We start from the raw sequence: 19794 nt of genomic DNA on the forward strand, positions 1-19794 counted from the left end.
TTTCACTCTTTTCAGGTGTTTTTCATTGCTCTTATTTTACTCCGTGTACTTTTAGCCTTGACTAATACAATTAACTTTAAAGATATGTAATGAGCTTTTCCAAAAATCCATTCTGAAACTATAAGAAACCATGTTCTTTGGATCAGTTTCTATCATTTCACATTTTATACATATATTTTACAAACCACAAGTTAGAGGCATGCTTCCCTTTCTGAAATGTAACAGTTGCTGTGAGTCCAGGATCATTAGTAGGTGATGCCACTGGTGGACAGGTCCTTGGAGTAGGAGCTGCACCGACGTTTCTTTGGAGACCACAGATCCAGGTTGGGTGAAGGAACTGCGCAGCCTGGCTGGTCCCACTGAGGTTGTGCAACTTCCTCATTTCCGCAGAGCTCTCAGTTCCCTTCACATTGTTAACCTTGACCGAGAATTGTCTCTACACTCTTCAGGCCATTGGTTGGGCATATTTTCATAGAATCACTACTTCAAATGGCCTTGTTATTTATCTGGAAATTGTGACAAAGAGAAACCAAATGATTTGCCACAGGCCAGAGGTGGGGCTGGGGAGAGAGCTCGGAAGTGAGAAGTGACAAGTACTCCATGTCTTTGCACCCCACAACCCTGTCACAGGCTAGAGATCTGTGAGCCACGGACAAAAGTGGCCCTAAATTGTCCTGGGCCAGTGCAGAAAATGGGGCAAATGTTTCACGTAAGGCTGAAGAATTCGGCTTTTAATATGTGTGAAATCAAAACTCATAAAGTATTTTAATTAATAAAATGCAGCTTTTTCTCACATGTGACAAGAAAGAAATGTTCTGCTCCCGATGAGCCACGCTGCCCACACCCCGTGGTGGCCTGGCACACACCCGGGCTCCTCCTCCTCACTCGCTTCCCCCCCCTCACCTGCCTCCTTTGCTGGGGCCCTCATCCACCCAGAAGTTCACCCTGACCCTCTTCCTGGAGAAGGAACCACCACACCACCCAGCCGTGCCCACACGGACTTCCACATGTTCATTTTACTGATAAGCAGGATTTCCTTTTGAATTTACAAGCAAGGAAGGCACTTTACAACACTCCTCAGATACACAGTATATCCTTTCTTCTCATCCAGGACACATTGTTATTTCCCGCACAAAGAAAAACAAAATCACCCTATGTAAGGAAAGTCTAGCATTTGAAAAGTGCACCTCCATTCCAGATACTTATTTTATTCTTTTTTAGTTTTTAATTGTAAAAGTGTGTATTTTAAAATTAGTAAAAATGATCATTATTTTTCCATTTAAAATAAGTGTTTTATCAACATTGATGTTATATAGTATATCATTCATTTCTCGTAGCTGCTTTCGGGTGAACAACACTTTTGTTTTGAAGACTGTTCACTAATAAAATACCTGTGCTCTCTTATTTCCAAACATGTGCTTACAAGTCTGTTTGTACATAAGAAGAAACATAGCAGTTTAGTTATGAGGTCTGAATAAAACATATGATGGACATTTAAACTTAAAAGTTCTTACTGTAAAACCATATTGTCATTGTCCCCCTCAAAACTCTCCCCCTTGATTCAAGCAAGCTTACTCATTCCATCCCCAATGGATGTCTCAGTTATAAGTATTCAATTATAATTGAAAGGGTTCGATTATGAGAGTCACTACCCGGTTGTGGCTGCCTCACTGTCCTGATTCGATTCAGAATGTTTCCCTTTTGTGCTCATTTTGGTTGGGAACAGCTGGATCTGGGTAATAAGATGGGGAACGATGGGCCTTAACATTTTCAGGAGACTGGCTTTCTTCTGGATGGTGCTTAGCAGCAACACAGACTTTATTCTTGATCACTCCTCAGAAGATACTCAGGAAGGAAGACCTCCAGAACTGCTCCAGGAAGTGGCCATCACAATGGGACAAGTCTGCTCTCAAAGACTGGAAGCATTAGAAGGGGCCTAATGGCAGTGTGGTTTTTACTGTTATTTTAAAAAACTTAAACACTCACCACATATTCTGAGCATAACTTGTACATGTCATACATTCAGTTTAGTGCACATGCAGTTGAGGAAAAGCAAGCAAACCTCTGAAATATGACCGATGATTAGATTTTATGAAGTGCTCTCACTGCTTTCAGAATAACATTGTCTAGCTCATTAATTTATTTCTACCAGCATGCTAAGGGTACATGTGAGTTTGTATCATCCTTTGGTGGATGAGAAAATTGAAAAGTTAGGTAACTTTATAAGGGCATACAGGAAACAGCCATGGCCAGGTAAATGTGGTTCAGGACTTTGACAATTTGACAGGGCGGTTTCACGTTCTGCTTCTTCATGAAAACTCATTTTTAAAGGTAATGACTTACAGACAACCTTGCTAAGATAGTTTTAGAAATTTTGCCAGTAACATGGAGGTGTTTTGAAATTTTACTTTTAGTTATAAAACTTGGGGAAAATTAAGAATGTTAGTTCAGGATAAATTTTCTGAATTCTCAGTCTCTTGGCTTTCACTCATTTGTAAAATGTCACACTGATTATTTAAACTTAGCGGTTATGTTTTTGGCAGCTGGGCTATGGTAACTCTTAGGGTAACCTTTAGTAACTAATGAGATTCAGACAGCCAGACTGGCGATTAAAGCCTCCCTCGTGAGCGGCAGACGTTCCACAAGGAAGCGTTCACTCAGGGGTGAGTGGCAGGACCAGGGACCGGCACCAGGGATCCCAGGCATCGTGGGGCCGGCTGGGGAATCTCACAGCCGCAGCCAGGTCGTTTATTGCAAGTCTCTACTTCCTTCCTCTCTGTCAGTCACCTCAAAAGCTGTGAGTCAGAACTTCTCCTTAAGGCTTTGTGGGAAATCTTGCAGTTTTCCCCTCATCTCTGTTTCATGCCCTTCCCTCCCTGTATCTATTTTTTATGAAATAATGTTCTGTTCTTTCCGATGTCTGTGGAAAGAGCTCTTCAGCAAGTGAGTTCGTGGCTGTGTTGGAGGGTCGTCCAGCAGAACGTGGTCACCTTTTCGTTGAAACCCCTTAGATCTCAGGCGGTCCTACGCCTTCAAACACTTCCTCTTGATACAATGGTGTCTGTTTTTCTATTTAGTTTATTAATAGATTATATTTTTAATTGTTGCCCTAGTTCCAATTTTCTGGCCCTAATGCAACGTTCTTTCTTTAAAAAGAAAAAAAATGTACTAAATATTTTAAAATGCAGGTGATGTTAGTGAGATATTTTTATTTCTAGTCTTTATCTTCGAGATTTCACATTCTTATTTCTACCTGTTTTCTGAAAATTTGCAAACTCAGTATGTCATGTACTCAATATTTTGTTTCTGTTTTGTTTTCTCTTGTGTAATTTCTCAGTTAGTGACAACATTATCAAAACACTTTGTTCCGTTAAACAGAGTAAGTTCTTTCTCTTCCTTAATCAAAAAGCTTAGGCATCTGGAAATCACACAACCACCATGTCCACTCTCGACCTGCTGACCACGATCAGGCTGTGTTGGCTTTGTGGCTGCTTCTGTGGAGGAAGAGGAAGCTGGGCCAGCATCTGCCTCTGTCTGCCTCCTACCCGTCCCACATCTGGTCAGTTTCCCAAGCACTTCAAGTTGGCTGTGTAGCATCTCAGATGAAAACTTCTTTTATACTTTCTGTGTCTCTACTTTCATTCAGGATCATATTTTCTACATAGAAAAAAATTACAGGATTTTAACTATCTCTTCATTAAGCTATTTAAAAATCTTCTTCTTTCTGTAACAGCCTAATCTTAGAAGAGAGTCTGATCAGGGACTTCAACTGCATGTAAAAATTCTTTCAGCATCTTCTTATTCTTAGTCATATTATTTTTAATTTTTTATAGTGCATGGGGACCTTGCTTTGCTCCTACAGTGTATATTCAATTTATATTTAAGCAATGACCAGTGTTGGAAGTTGCTTCAGAACTTCATGTGTCACTCAGATTAATGCTTGCAAAAATGTGAAACACTTTCTCATGTGTTAGCACATCAGCATCCAGCTGTAGTAGTCAATAAAGTCGAATGTCTGTGTTATTTCTTTTTTTTTTTTTTTTGGTACTGGGGATTGAACTCGGGTCCTTGGGCTTGCGCTGCAGGTGGCAAAACCGCTGAGCTAAATCCCCAGCCCCTGTCTGTGTTATTTCTATCTAATGTAGCCAGCTCAGGACACGTTAGCTGGTAGAGCCAGATACCTCAGGAGGACAAAGTGTATTTCTCTTGCCCACCAAGATGTCTCCTTCCAAAGGACTCGAGGTCCAGGCCCCTCAACTGGGGCTGTGCAGTCTCTGTGAAGTGCTCCTGGTCATTGTCAAAGACCAATGACAAGAAGGAGGAGGAAACTGTCTGTTATGACAAGAAATGCAGTAAATAAATATCAGAATATTGTCTCTCATTCTTGCTGAACTGCTTAAACAGTTTGGTCACTTCCTATCAGTATTTCTAGCTGGACTGCTCTTGTACATGTGCATGTGTTGTACTTGTGCATACTTGTGCATGTGTTGAGTTGTGTTGCTTTGTGTGTTTTCAGCTCTCTGCCTCTCCCACTTTGATGTGAGCTTTGTGATGGATGAGACATTTCTGCTCAAGTCCCTCGACAGATTCACACATTGATGCATAGCAGGTGATTACACTGTCGGATTGCGCATGCTAACTTGGGGTTCAGGCATGCTCAGGACCTAATGCCCCACGATTGAGGAAGGGCTTGAACGTGTGGGGAGCAGCTGAGAGACTTGGATAGTGAACCCTAAGATGACAGGTATTAGAGGAGTTTTGTAACCCTCCTATATAAAATGTGATGTGGATTTTTTCCATGCCAGTGGATCTTGCTGCATGCTAATCATTAAAGTTAATGTATGAGCATAACTTCTCAAAATAACCTGTGCAGCAATTTGGAGGGAGTGCCACAATATCGTGTCATTACAACACCCAGCATTCGCACGCAGTGCAGTAACGTGTAGTGCAGCAAAGTAGAGCCTCTCTGTCCACACGGCGTCTCCCACACTTCCACCACATGTGTGATGCAGCCGTGCATGTGTAGCATGACTTTGCCATATGTGATACTGTCCTGTGTGCGGGGAGCCCCCTTCTTTCCTCCTGCATTCTATGAATACGCTAATTAGCTTTATTCCCAACTCTAGAATCAGACGGGGCTTCATTCTGAAACAGAGGAAGTGTTTGCAACAGGTGGAGGCACCTGGAAAGCCAGTGGAGCTCTCCTGAGCTCCCTGCCTCCCTCAGGCACGAGGGGCTCTAGAGCGGCTGCTGCCACCCCACCTCCCTGTGGGCTCCCAGTAGTCACCCTCCACCTCCTCACTGCAGCAGGGTTTTCTCTCCACAGGGTGAAGAGCTTTCTGCTCACGCTACCCTCGATGCCACCGAAGAGACAGACCCCGGTCACTGCTCTCAGCACACTAGAAATGAAGTGAGATTCCTTGATTGCTCTTTATTAATCCTTTTGAGAAATTGCACTTGACATACACATGTTTAATCTGCAAATGTTTTCTCATGAGCCGTCCATCCAACTTCCTAAATAATGCTAGTGACTGAACCCATGGAAACCTTCAGCCGCGGGGTGATTTGTGTGGTAGAGGCACTGGCATGGGGGAGAAACTACACAGGTGGACCGAGTGCAGCCCCTGCTATGGGCTGCACCTGGACTGCCTGCAATACAAGCTCTTAAATAAAGCACATCCTTGAGAGAAGATTCAGAAGTGAGTACAGGAGAAAATAATCGCCATGGTTCTCCGGGCAAAGACATAATGTAAGAACCACTCTGACCACTTAGGGTTTAAATATTTTTATAGGAGAAGTGGCTCCAATAACAGCCAGGTAAACTAGCAGGAACTTAATCTCTCTCTCCGTCTTCACAAACCTGGCCAGTGTATGAAAGCTTTGTAAGTCAAATTCCTTTAGTCTCTGAAACAGAATTTCACCCCTGTATCTTGGTCATTACTCCCCATACATGAGCGCCATGTCAGAGCCTCTGAGTTAGATTTAGGAGTACATGCATTTCAGTGTCCACCACATTGTTTCCCATTGACAAGTTACATCCTGAATACAAACTTTATCTTCCATCCAGTGAGGTGCTGTCCTTTGTGGAAGGGTGAACTTGACATCCTTCTGACAAGCAGATACCACTGGGAATACACAAATCATCACAGAGCTCCCCTGGCAATGACACTGAGAAGGGAGAAAGGGAAACCCTTGATAATCCCTTCTTAGAGTGACTTGACTGCTCAAGTCTCTTCCTTCTAAGCCCAAGGCATTTGTGTTTGTCTAATGACGGGCACTAAAGAGATCACCATCACCTGAAATGTTCTGCTGTAAAGTAAAATAATCAGCAGTTCCAGATCGTTTCGTGTTTCTGTAACTAGAAGTGACACAGCTAGAGCTTCTTCCAAAGTAAAGATCAGAGACCTCCTTTTTTAATGTAGAATAGAGATTCCTAAAAGAGACAATGTCAGGAAAGAAAACAGAAACGTAGCTATTTCAATCCAAAAGCCAGATTGATTTTAAAGAATTAGCTGCTCTCTTCAGCTGCCAAAACGTGGTCGTTGGAGAAACAGACACTGCTGCAACAGTTTGCTCACAATTGCGATCTAGCGCTCGGGAAGCTCCTGTTACTACCTTGTCCTTCTGTATCTGGATCTGACAGCTGGCTCCCAGTCCATAGCACCGTGTCATTCCACCAGTGCAGCTGCTAAAACATATCTCCAAGACAGTCTGAAACAGAGCCTGCGTCTCTGTCTTCCACACATTCACAAGTTCATCAACTTCTAGAAGAAAAGTCGCCTCCAGAGCTCAGTTCCAAGGGACTCCCAGAGAGCAGACTTTAAGAGTCCCAGCCTCTGTAGTTGCAAGAACATGTGACAAAGTCACTTCTAAGAAGATTTTAAGCCAATATGTGATAAGAAGACACTATGCTGAATACAAGCACAGTCAAAATAGGCAGACAAACTGGACAGAAATGAAAAGTAATCCATGCAGGAATGGTGAGAAGTCAAAGAATGATTCTAAATGGAAGAAGACTCACTCTGTCTAAAGAAAGAGTCAGATACTTTAAAATGCAAAGCACTCCTACATTGTGGAAAGCTGCCATTACCTTGTGATATTCGGAAATAAATCAGTGAATCTGGTTTCAGAATTTCTAGTTTCCTTCCTGTGACTGAGAGGTACTGTTGCTCTTGCCATCAACAACTACAAAATAGCTACTACTGACGTTTTATCGTCATGACTGAGGACTTTTATTTTATATGTTTATTGCCTATGTGACTCTAAACGGAAATAAATTTCTCCTTCCTCATCTTCCTCTGCTTAACAGTGCACTATTTCCTATAAAATTGTTGTGATATTTCAGGGGCTTATCTTGCCATATAGTTCAAATTGAAATTAAATACCCTCTACACCAAATTTACAAATATATTTGTAAATTGTTGTACTCATTTAAAAAGTCGTATCTGAAAACTAGGAGAGATCCAGAGAAAAGACACCACGGCAGGAATCTCGCAGGCTATCGCCGAACTGTGGTGAAATGTACAACCAGCTCAGCAGGGGTCACACATCCTTTGTCTGCTGTTCAGGTACCTCAGAGACTGTCAGTGTCTGGCAGAATTTCCAGCAAAAGCAGGACTTGTGAATAAGCAGAGCCAGGGATCTAACAGCACATTTTCAAAGCATATCCTGTTGCAGAATATCTGAACTATTCCACTCCTCCAAGGGTTGATTAATTGTGGCTCTATGTTACTGACAGTGCTTTTTAAAAATACAGTTTTCATAGTGACAAATGTGCTATCAATCAACCTCTTTGGCACCGACAAAGCCTTCTGTCTTGTTGGAACACCTACAGTCCGGTTTTCTGTTGGGTCTTGGATCTCAGGCCAAGCACAGTCTGCCTGCCAACCCTCTCTGCATTCACCTCACCTACGCCGACACCCGGGTCTCACCAGAACAGCTATATGGCTTGGCCCTTCCTCATCTGTCACAGTGAATCGCTCTTTCTAGCATTTAGGGTAATACAATATAAGAGAAGACTTAAAATTAAACAACAACTGTTACTATAACTCAATATTAATAATTGTAGGATCCTTTGAGATTTTAGAAACTCAAAACATATGCACCTCAGTGCATCTCTCCTAGTGCACACAGTGCACAGTATATCCTACTATGGGATAAAGTGAGGTCCTCTGGACCTGCCCTTCCGCTAAGTAACCACACGGCCCCTTCCTCGAGCTGGGACACCTTTTAGGATGAAACGGACTCTACTCCCATTGCACCAGGCAGGAGCCTGAGCTGCATCTCTCCCCAGCGCACATGGACACGTGTGGTGGACAAAGAAAGGCTCACCTTCCCTCCGAGCAGAGCTCCGCCTGGGGCTACTTGTACCCAGCATTGTATAAGTCGCTTTTGTGTCTTTTTTGAAAAATAAGTTTCAAATGTGAAAAACAAACACTACTAGGGCAGGTACCACGTGTTGATTGCTCCACTGACATGTAAATAAGGTCACCAGCTCCTCCCCTCCCCTGAGAGCAATCCCTGAGAAAATCCCTGTAGTTCCAGAAAGCAAGAGACTGCACAGAAAGTTGTGGCTGCTGAATTAAAAACCAATTTTGTGCCTTCATTATAGCTAGATTCAGGATATCTGAGAGTCCCAATGGCAAATTGCAAATGGAAAACACGGACACATGAAGAACTGAAAAAGAAAATAGCGATGCATTGAGGCAAATTTAGCCACTTCTAGGCAAACAAGTGAAAGTCGGCTCTTCTGCATCTGCCCAGGGTCCACCTCACACACTTAGGGCCACATGGTGATGCTTTCGGTTGTGTATTCATGCCGGTCCCGTGGCTCATTTCCAAACTGGCAATGATTCATAACAACTCTCATTCAAAACCAAAATCGAATATTCTGCTTTAAACAGGTTGAATTAAGAGCTCAGAGGCAGCACAGAACTTAAAACCCACATAGCACTGTGGACTTTTGTTGGAAACAAGGCCTTGTTTTCATACTACTCAAAGGAGCCATATGGTAATGTAGCCCATCTGGACAGCTTACAACCCTGAGTGCAAACTCCAAGGCTCTTAGTGAGAGAAAATGTACTGTAGGGTGTTGGCGAATTGTAGTTAAACCTTCATAGATGCTTCTCCACCAGTATTCACAGTACTCAGACAGACGATGTGTGGCATATTCATCTTTTCACAGAACCACCTTTAAATGGGTTTGCAAATGATTCGTTACAAGTCACATCCCACAAGTGACTTAGAATTATTCTCTCAAGCGCTCTGCATGTGAATATTAACAGAAGCCTCTTATCAAATGCAATTACCAAATTAGCTTTCGTAACCCTATTCAATATAGTAAATGTAATTAAAACTTGAGCAGAGTGTTAGCATAAGAATTCCCCATGTGAAATATGATAACATTTTAGACAGGCCTAAGCAGATTCCAGGTATAAGTCCTCATTTCTTGACAGAGAGAGCATTTCTGTAAGTGTAACTTCACTGTGGACAATTATATTTTAGTAGAAAAGAATCATTATCTATATTGTCTAGTTCAAGTAAAATATTTAAAATAGCATTAACTATTCTCTTGCATATCTGCTAATGAGATAATATTAGTGTCCAGAAATTAGAATAAAACAAATTTTTTCTACTTTAATAAAAGTATTTAAATAATAGGTCTAAGAAAAACATTATGCACAGAGACACACACATATAAAGTACATATCAACGTACCTAAACCTTACCCTTGTTATCCATAAAGAGAAATATTTACCCACATGAAGGAATTTTTCCAGATTGTCCATGAAAAGTTAGAAATATAGGCCTAGAAATGGTAACTGTTTTATTACCTCACAAAAAATCAAAGTGATGTAGTGAATTTGTACCATGTTCCCTTCATCCCGTCTTCTTCTCTGGGCCCCGCAGGGCTGATTTCCCCTTCTCCATGGTCCCTCTGCCCTCCGCCCCTGGCCTCTGGGTCACCTGCTGACTTTCAGTCTGCACTGCTCACCTCCCGTGACCGTGAGCTCACAGAGGGCTGGGGACTTTCCTCTTGATGAAGCCTCTTCTGTCATCAATGCTTTTCAGCGCTGTGTTGCACTCGCTAGACAGTCAGTAAATCACTCACATTTTCCATTGTGAATAAGTGAATTTCAGGAAGTTTGTACAGGAGTTCAGGGAATTTCTATGCTCTTCACATTCACCTTTCCCTGCGTTAAGGGAACAAATACCACGTTGCTCTGGTCACATGAAGACACTGATCTCTGTACCGCTATCAACTAAAGACTGTGGCGAATTTCACCATTCTCTATTAATGTCATTTTCCCTGCCCAGAATGTGATCCAAGATGTCACACTGCATTTAAGCATCAGTTTCCCTTAGTGTCCTCAAGCTGTAACAGTTTCTTAGTCTTTTCTTGTTTCTTAGGAACTGGACTGACTGATAAATAATTTTGCTTAAACAAAAAATATGACTGGTGTTGAAAACATTATCCATTATGTTTTGTATGTAAAGAGTTGTGTAATATAAAATATGAGCTTTTACTAATATTGCATCATAACTGTTTCCCCTAAAACATCTGACAGAACGTATCATTAAACTTAATATTGGAATAATGGAAAATGCTGCAATTAAAATTTAATATTTTATTTTGACTATAAATGTCAAATGTAAAGACATTTTTAAAGGTAGATGATCATGGATATTATGCTTTATATCTAGATATCCCCGGAAGCCTCATGTGTTCATAGGTGGAGCTTTGGTATGTGATTGGACCATGGGGCCTGACAGTCATCAATGGATTAGTCCACTGATTGGATTGTTGCTAAATATGCTGCTGAGAGGTGGAGCCTACTTGGAGGAAGTGGGTCACTGGGGGCCGTGGCCTGGAAAAGTGTATCTCCCTCTCTGCTCCCTTGATTTCTCTGCTTCCTGCCTGCCCTGCCATGGACTGTTTCTCTTCTGTGGTGCCCTTTGCCAGGCCACCCTGCCTTGGAGCCAGCCAAATATGGACTGAAACCTCTACAAACTGTGAGCCAAATAAACCCCTCCTCCTTAGAGTGGTAGGTGTTGGGTACTATGTTCAGCAATGGCAAAGTAACCAAGAGAATGGACTTCTTCAAGGAATGAGAACTAAGAAGTAAGAAAACCCTGTAATGGCGGTGAGCCAGTGGTGGTGAGGTCAGGAGGACCTGCTGTGGGTCCAGAGAGCCTGGGCATGTGGGACTGACTTGGTTATTTCCTATCTAAGCAGACTTAGGCAAGTTACTTAGGCATTTTTAAACCTAATTTTGGTTTTGGTTAATAAAGATAATAATGTCACATACTTAGCAAACTTACTGTCAAGATTAAAAGGTATAATCAAGGACAGGGATGTAGCTCAGCAGTGCTGCACCTGCCTGGCAAGCACAAGGTCCTGATTTCGACCCTTGGTACCTAGGAAAAACAAATTGTATAATCGGCATACCTTATTAAGTTCAAATTAATCCTTCATACATGTAAGTAATAAACCAAAAGAAAAAAGACAGGAATGATCACCTAAGAATATAAAAACATCTTAAAATTAGCATAGATTTTGAAATTTTGCAGGAACAAACCCAAGGCAACTCTCTCATCTCTGGACATGGTTTCTCAATGCATATCAGAAAGTTACATAATTGTCGCCTGTTTTACAAGCTTTTAGTATTCATGGTAAGTTAATCTGTGTCCATAAAGAACAATTAATAGGCTACCTATTAATGTAGCACACTCTAGTGAGAACACTAGTGTGTTTTCCTGTCCCCTACCATGACACTGAGGAACTGAGTAAGAAAAACATTGTCACAGCTCAATTTCTGCCTTAAGAGCAGCAGGATGCTCTTTGATGAGCTTTTATAATGTAGAGAAGAAATAGTGTTCTATGTCCACAAATAAAAAAAGGACAATATCACAGATATTTCAGGAAGTGTATTTTTCTTCAGAAGACTGAAAAACAATTATTAAATTCTAAGTTATTTTTGGCACTGGCAGTTTAGGTGGGCGCTGCTTCTGTGGCTTCTGGATATGTTTTCTGGTCAGACACAGCCCAACCCTGCTTCATGGCTCATTTTTCTCTGTAAGAGTTTTTTTTTTCCTGTCAAATTTAAACACAATCTCAATAGGTGTGATTTGATAAGAAATGCATGGTTGAATTGAGGATAGAAAAATAAACCCGAAAGTAGTAAGAATGTGTATATCACTTACATATTTCAAAGCTTTAAAAGAAAGTTTTCTCATCTTGTTTGGATCATATTTGTTAAATAAGTCAGGACACTAACCCTGGCTTATATATGTAACAGGAAAACAGAACTGAGACATATTAACTTATTACTTCTATCACCCAGGGATTTCCTGACAAAGCTGGTACTAAAACCTGGTTTCCTTTAATCACAATTCTATTTCATTCCTTAGGCCATCCAAAGAAATACTTTAGCTAAAATGAATCAACTCTCACTGCTCGAACACACACAGAGTCCAACCACAAGCTTTTTTCTGTTTCCAAGATAAAAATGACCCTCCAAAACAGAAAGATATATGAATCAGAGTGAAGGACTAAAAATCAACACTACCAATAGAATGCAAATTTAGTCATACTTTCCTTAAAATATCATGCAAAAAATACAATTTACTTGTGAATCATTCAATTAAACAAATTGGTTTAATTTTAAAACCATTGAAGTAGTCTTTTAAAAAATCATGAATACTCAGAACCCTCTTAAATGCTTTAAACATTACCTCTCTCTCAGGAATGTAGAAATCCACCTAGAAATACAAGAATAATAGATATGCAACACAATAGTTGAGTATGAAAAACCAACATTCAACAACATGCTATCTTCATTCAGTTGTGTTACTACTGTACTCTGTACTGGATGATGTAAGAGAGAGAAGAAAGAGAGATTTTCCTGGGGAAGGTAAGAATGAGGAAGCTTCATGTTGGAAATTAAAGTAAACCGGGTTTTGAAATGTCTGGGTTTGAGAGGGCAAAGAGCAAGGGAAGAATATTCTACACTGCAGACAAGAGAGAGAAGTACAGTGATATGGAGGATTTGGGAGCACTGGTGTTTGGGGATAAGTTAAACAGATCTTCCAAGTTTGAAATTTGAAGAGCTCAGACATCTACAACTCCACCTCCTGTCCTCTCAGTGCAGGCTCCTAAGCAAAAAGCAGCGAACTTGCTAGAGCCACTGACTTGTTAGGAACTCAGCTGGTGAACGAGTCTGGAACCCTGCATTCCACAGTCCAGTACTCCTTAGATAAATAACAAGTTAAATCCACTGGGCCCCATGTAATTCACTATGAGTGGAGCTCCTAAAACTGTATGCTAGAAACGGGAGATTGCCAATAAAAGGGCTTGGCAAATATGTTGTTGCAAATTATTGAAAACCTGTGAGATTTTCATCATGTCCACTTATCGTTTTGTTTCTGGCCAGCGATAGTATTTCTGAAATCTAGTGGCCTCTCACAAATATTTGGCATGAAATGCCCTGAAAGAGTGCCAGAAATACCATGAGTGAAATTGTTCAGCTAAGTTTCCACCCCACTTCAAGACTGAGATTCGAAAAGATTTTCCTCAGAGCTTCTGATGAGAGTTTCAGGCTTGGGCAGGAAGACACAAGCGAGACAGTGGTGGTGTCAGGCCATAGGCGGGGCTGCAGTCTGACCTTGCAGATCTGATTCCAGGCTAGTCATGGCCCAAATGTGCATTGAAGTTTAATCCTGCTAACGCTATAATTAAATGTACACATTTGATAATATAAGATTCTTGGTAACTAACATAAAGGCCAATGATAATTTTCATGACTGGACATTCTAGGAAAGTAATTTAAATTAATCCAGTAGAACTTTGTGAACTGAGGAATATTTCTTTGCTGAGAATGCTTGCGTGCCAGGTGAGGTGCTAGGCAAACATGAGACAGATGAGCAGAGCCTGGTGGAATCCCACGCCAGCTTGTGCCTTACACGCTGCATGGCGTCAGTGGAGGCAGAGAGATATGGCAGAAGGGATCATGTCCACTTGCCAGTTTATTATTCCAAAGTGGAAGAGACATCAAGACTCACAAAGTGATGGGGTACAATCACAGTACAAAACATCTGTGTGGGGTTCAGCACGGAGCAGTGAAGGAAGCAGTCCCCTTGCCCACCAAGGCCAGACAGTAACATGTTGGCTGACAGAGGCCCCAGAGCCGGTGCATTTTGAAGACAGAGTAGGAGCTTGCTTAAACAGAATAGGATATCTTATCAAATGTCTAAAATTTAAAAATATTGCAGATGGGATAAGGCATTATTTAAATAACATGCAAAATTCTGTCATAAAATTACATATTATTCTTGTTTTTTCCATTTTTTTCTTTCTATGTGATTTTAACAGTCACTATAAGAGAAAAATGGGTAATACATATTATAATGGAGGCAGATCAATGATTCTTGTATTATAAAATGTAGTTTATTAGTACTATGTTAATGAGAGAGAACTATTACGTATAACTGCATGGATTGCTTTTGTTCCTTACTACTTATGAGTCCCAGATCACCCTTAAAGGAGTAAATGAAATGTATATACTACAGCAGCACTAGGTTCAGATAGGATCAGACCTTATATGAGTTTAATTTCTCCCTAATCATTGACTGTGTTAATTGTAACTTTTCTACAGCCAGACTAAAAATTGTCAAGTAGAACACCATATTTTAAAGTTACTTGATGTAGAGAGGAATCATGGTCTCAGCTTTAAAAAGTTGATTCAAGTAATTGGGATTTTCTTGAACTAAAAAGGCAAGCTGATAAGTTATATCAATTTTGGCAGCTAAATATTACTTAAAACTAATTTTGGAACTCCACAAGCCCACCCAGGATTTTTATTTGTTTTCAGTGGAAAGCTTTCTTTTTTCCTAATGAAGGATCCTAGATACTTAAATAAATATAAACTCATCCGGAGATCCCAGAAATTCTCACAATTCGGGGAAAAATTCCCTAATGACAGAAAATAAAGAAAATGGACTTTTGTATCAGTTATTGTTCATTCTGTTTAAAGTTGAGCTAATTTACAAAATACAAGTTGCATTTGCAGTTCTCAGGGAAAGGCAGTGGGGGTCTGAGCACAAGTATGGGCTGCAACAGAACACCCAGGAGGCAGAGCCCGTCCTAGGGAGGACACAACCGCAGGAAGCGCGAGCCTGGGAAATGCGCCCTGTGGCCAAGCTGGGCGTGGCGGGGCGCCTGTCCACACCTGCTGCTCCTGTCCACGGCAGCCGCTCGGACAGGTCTGGGGTTTGGCGCCTGGTGGAAAGACTGGAGGCCAGGCAGCGGTTTCCACACCGTGTTCCCATTCCAAGAAGTCCTCTGACTCCCTTTAACATGAGCAAGCCTGGACGGGACTGGAGGAAAGATTTCTGAGGAAAACGATGTGTTTCTCCTCATGAACCACACCACGTGGTCGAGAGCCATTTAAAACTCTTCCGTCCTGTGCAATAATTAGAACTGCTATAATTTTATTTGAAATGACTCTTCCAAGAACTGTCACCCTCCTTCTGAGCTGGATGCGTGGTCGTGGGAGTCCTCAGCCTCCTGTCTGGCTGTCCTCACAGGGGCCGGAGTGGCCGCGGCTGGGAGTGAAGAGGCCTGGCTCTTCCCGGACAGCTGTGCTTCGCAGAGTCCCTGCTCTGAATGCTGGCCTCGCTGCCGTAAACTAAGTTCCTGTGAAACTCAACTGAAATAACCTGCTTTAAGCATACTCTAATTTTACCCAATAATTCCACCAAGATAAATGACAGGCTTTAGATGGCCCTCTGATATCGACAGCAACTGAAGTTACTTTGCCTCTCTGAGAGAAGTGTCATCCTCAACATTAAACATAAATAAATAGGTAGCAAACATCGGGCCCCTTTGATGTGTAATGCTGGGCTTTGTATGACATACAGAATATAGTACTTAAGCTCTACTTAAAATTATAATTTATGCAAGTATTATAGTGTAACTTTAGAAACACCAAGCGAGGCTGAAAGTTTCGCTACAGGATGCAGATTTTGGTTAATGATGCGCACTCCTTCGCTTTGGAATGTATGTGGACGAGATATCCAGATTTCTGCTGTGTACACGCTGAGATAAATGTGGGCCGGAAGCCTGTCGTCTCTTCTGGTATCGTCCTAGAGCAAGAAGCTCCTCGCCCCTCCAACACTCGACACAGTCTAGGGAGCCTCAAGAACGAGGTTCTCAGCCTCCCGGCAAGTGCAGGCCCCGGGATGCGCTCAGCCGGTACCGTCCAGTGGACGTTCGCTGGCTACATGGCACCCGGTGACTGCTCCCGTTCCTTCCAGTTCTAGAAACGCCAGGACTCCATGGTTCTGTAATTTGGCCTATAAAAACACTCTCAAAAATCATGTCAGCCATTCAGGAAATAATACCACAAGGCCTGACATGTTTGTGCTTCTGCTGCTGTTTATTTTTATAGCTTTCCTCTTGATGGGGTTGAAGGGGAGGGAGAGACATAAAAATATTATCCTTATATTATCAGTTCTTATTTTTTGCAAGTTTGGAATTCATTTGGTTGAAAATCATTGGATTTAATCTGATTCTAGTTAGTTTATGTTGGACTAAGGTTTATAAGTAAAATAAAATGCTGGAAAAAAAACTTCTAAGAAGTTTCCAAACATTCTAAATTTGTATTTTCTCTTTTCTTTTTTGAGGTGTTTCCATAAACTGTGACTTGAGTTGGATTGTTTTTTCTTTGTGGATTCAAAAAGACTAAGTCTGATTGCATATTTTTGAAGTTCCAGTTAACAACCAAAAAAAAGATGGAAAGTTAAACTTATTTCAATGTATGACATCAGCTCTGGTCAGTAATTTATCCCATCTGCAAACCTTAAACGTGTGGTCTATTATCAAAGGTCAATGAAATTGTTGTAAAACCATACTTAACTTTTGAACTGTCCTCATATTACTCATAATTATTCATGGAAAAGTGAGAAAATCACTCTAATGAATGGAAAAATTATATGTACTTCTGTATATTTTCTATATAATGTATATAAATCATAAAATCTATCAGAATGCAAACTACATATAATGTACATATTTTATACATTAATAAAAGGCACTTGTTCTATAAAAAGATATTTATATTAGAAATATTATAATATTCATGTATAATATCATATACATAAATTCTTGGTATACATTTGCCCATAAGTAATAAAGTAACCTATTGAGATTATTACCAAGTAACACTTTTCAACATGTTTGAAAATAATTTTCTGCATAAATGTTTTATTGTCAAAAACATAAGTCATTAAATAATTACCAAAATCTAATTCTGGTGTTCTTAAAACTGAGAAACTTATTTCAGATCTGACCACCGTAAGTCACCCTCCTATTTCACATTATTTCAGTCAGAAGTTGTAACTAAATTCTCAGGACTTCCCAGAGAGGCATAAAGATGTTTGCACATTTCAGATTAATTGCAATTTAAGTACATTTTAAATATGTATGCGATTGAAGAAAGTCACCCCCTAAGCTGGTATAAGGCAGTGACGTTTCGCTGTGGTAAGACATTTTAAATTCTATGAATACACCTCCTAAACCTCCCGCAGCCTTTCTTAGGAATAATGGTTTCTGTGTTCTAATAGATGGTGTGTGCTTTTGTGAAGGAAAATGTATTTTTAATGATGTAGTCCAAAGTGTGAATATTGGTCAGGCTCGTTGTTTTGTTTGTATACTCGCTTTTATTTAAGATTTGGGCATTAGCTTAGGGTCCTGTCACTGCTTCCAGAAACAGAGCTCCGCTTCTTCTCAGGAGAGGCGAGGGCTGGGTCTCCACCCCAGCGGGAGTTTCCTGGAGCGGGCGGTCTGAGGACAGCTGGTGGCTGTGCTGATGGCCTGCAAGGGTCCCTTAATGTACACGTCCCTGTTGATGTGGCTGCACGGGCGGGCAGGACAAGGCTTTGGTCAGAAACCTTTTATTCATTGCACTTGAGATGCTGGAAGGGGACAGTGTCACGCCCTGTGCTCTGGGCCTCAGTCAGGCCCGAGGTCCCGCTGGAACTCCTAGAATTGTGCGTCACAGTGGTTTCCCCGGGCCGGGCCAGAGCGGGACTCTGGGAGCCAGTATGGAGCGCTCTGTGCCAAGACCTCTTTCTGTCAGTCCAGGACGTATTGTGCAGGGTTGCTCTGTCCCAGCACGGGGGGATCGGTGAGGACACCCTCAGAGCAGGCTCCGCTCCGACAGGTGTGTTACGTTCAGGCTGTGACCTTTGCACTTGGCTTGCTAAACTGCAAATGACTGGAATTTAACAAGTAACTTCTCTCCAGCTCTTCAGACTGACCAGGGTCAGCCTGAGAATGTGAAATGTTAAGACAGATGTTCCTGATTTATTTAGAATCGATTCAGAAAGCTGTTGCTTTCTCAGAGAACTTGGAGTCCAAAATGCTGTAGAGGAAAATCAGAGTCCACATGTCCTCTCCACTCCCACTCGGGGTTCCTTTGTGCTTTCTGCCCTGTCTCACGTCCCTGGTCTGGACTCAGAAGTCACAGGTTCCTCTTCCTTCCTGAGAGAGAGAATGATATAATCTAATCATTTTGTGGTTTCCTAAAACTTCTTACCTTTTGACATCCCTGAGGTTTTCTGTATGCAACCAAATATACAAATTTCCATTATTATTTTCTTCGTACCACCGCAAGTCATTCTTCCTTTTCCACGGAGCGCCTAATGCTGCATTCTTAAAATAGGGCCCAGCAGTAGGTATTTTTTCATTTTCTTTACAAGGCTTCAACTCCTGTCCTCATCAAATGATGCTATTAGGCCGAAGAGCGCCACACGCTGTAGGATTTGGCATGGCTTAGGCAGAATCCGTGTGGAAGGTCAGCATGGGGCTGGGAGGGACTGGGCACAGCCAGTCCCAGCTTGGCAGGGCTCAGGGCAAGGCTCTGTGTTATCATAGTGTGAAAACGGTTTGCTCAGCAGAAGCCATACTTCAGGGTTTGAACCCCCTCTGTTCCCGGAGGAGCCTGTTCATTACAGGGTTCTCTCCGGGTGCTTGGCCCCACCCTGCAGTTCCCGGGCAGCCCCAGCACACAAGGGTACAGGATCCACTCCATGGACTGCGAGTTAGGGGCGTCCCAGGCTTTGACAGACTGGATTTCCAGTTCCCGGGGTGATCCCATCAGGGCACGGACCATGCCTGGGGTCAAGGATGCAGCAGCTGAGAGTTATGGGTGACACACAATTGTACACAATCACCCTACCCCAACCCTAGGCCGTGTTTCCTTTTGTGTATTCTGATTCCGTCCATTGAGTCCACTGGATCAACTGATGCCAGTGTATTTTTCCTGTAGGCAAAGTAACGCTGCTCTGTGTTCTTTTCAGCTTGTTCCTGTTATACCGCTGTGGTGGGCAGGGTGAGTCCTAACCGAACTGGTTTTGGGATCCTCAGGGATTGGTAGCACACCCCTGGGCTGTGTCTGGCGGGCCGCAGAGGCATGGCCTCTCCCTCTCTGGTCCTTCACCCCTTCACCTTCCCCTGGCCCTGCGCCCTGCTCTGCTGCCCGGGGCCGGGCTCTTCTGCGTGACCTTCCTGCCTGGAGGGAGCCAGCTGGCCAAGAGTCGAAACCTCCTGACACCGTGGCATAAGTCAGACCTCTCCCTCTGAATGTGGGTGTTGGGGATGGCAGAGCAGGCAAAAAGGGCAACTACTGCAACATAATTACTCCGTACCGTTCTTACGGCCCTCGGAGCTGAACTGATGCCGCCACTTTCAGTTGATAATCTGGAAAGGCGAGACCTTTGCCTTAGCCATAGGCA

The 19794-nt window shown here is 42.1% G+C and overlaps 1 long non-coding RNA gene across 1 annotated transcript in view; it reads right to left on the reverse strand.

Annotated features, from left to right (window-relative positions):
- Positions 1-3781: 3781 nt before the first annotated feature.
- Positions 3782-19794, reverse strand: part of LOC147829190 (uncharacterized) — a 44178-nt gene continuing 28165 nt past the window's right edge. Inside the window, exons 2-3 of the long non-coding RNA XR_015449449.1 lie at positions 11323-11418; positions 3782-10193 (exon numbers count right to left, since the gene is read on the reverse strand). This is a non-coding gene — a long non-coding RNA (uncharacterized LOC147829190). The remainder of the gene's footprint in view (positions 10194-11322; positions 11419-19794) is intronic.

The sequence above is a fragment of the Heterocephalus glaber genome, unplaced genomic scaffold (genome assembly GCF_053883595.1).
Source record: "Heterocephalus glaber isolate CG9 unplaced genomic scaffold, H.glaber_assembly_v1.0 deba00000678, whole genome shotgun sequence".
NCBI classification, from domain to species: domain Eukaryota; kingdom Metazoa; phylum Chordata; class Mammalia; order Rodentia; family Bathyergidae; genus Heterocephalus; species Heterocephalus glaber.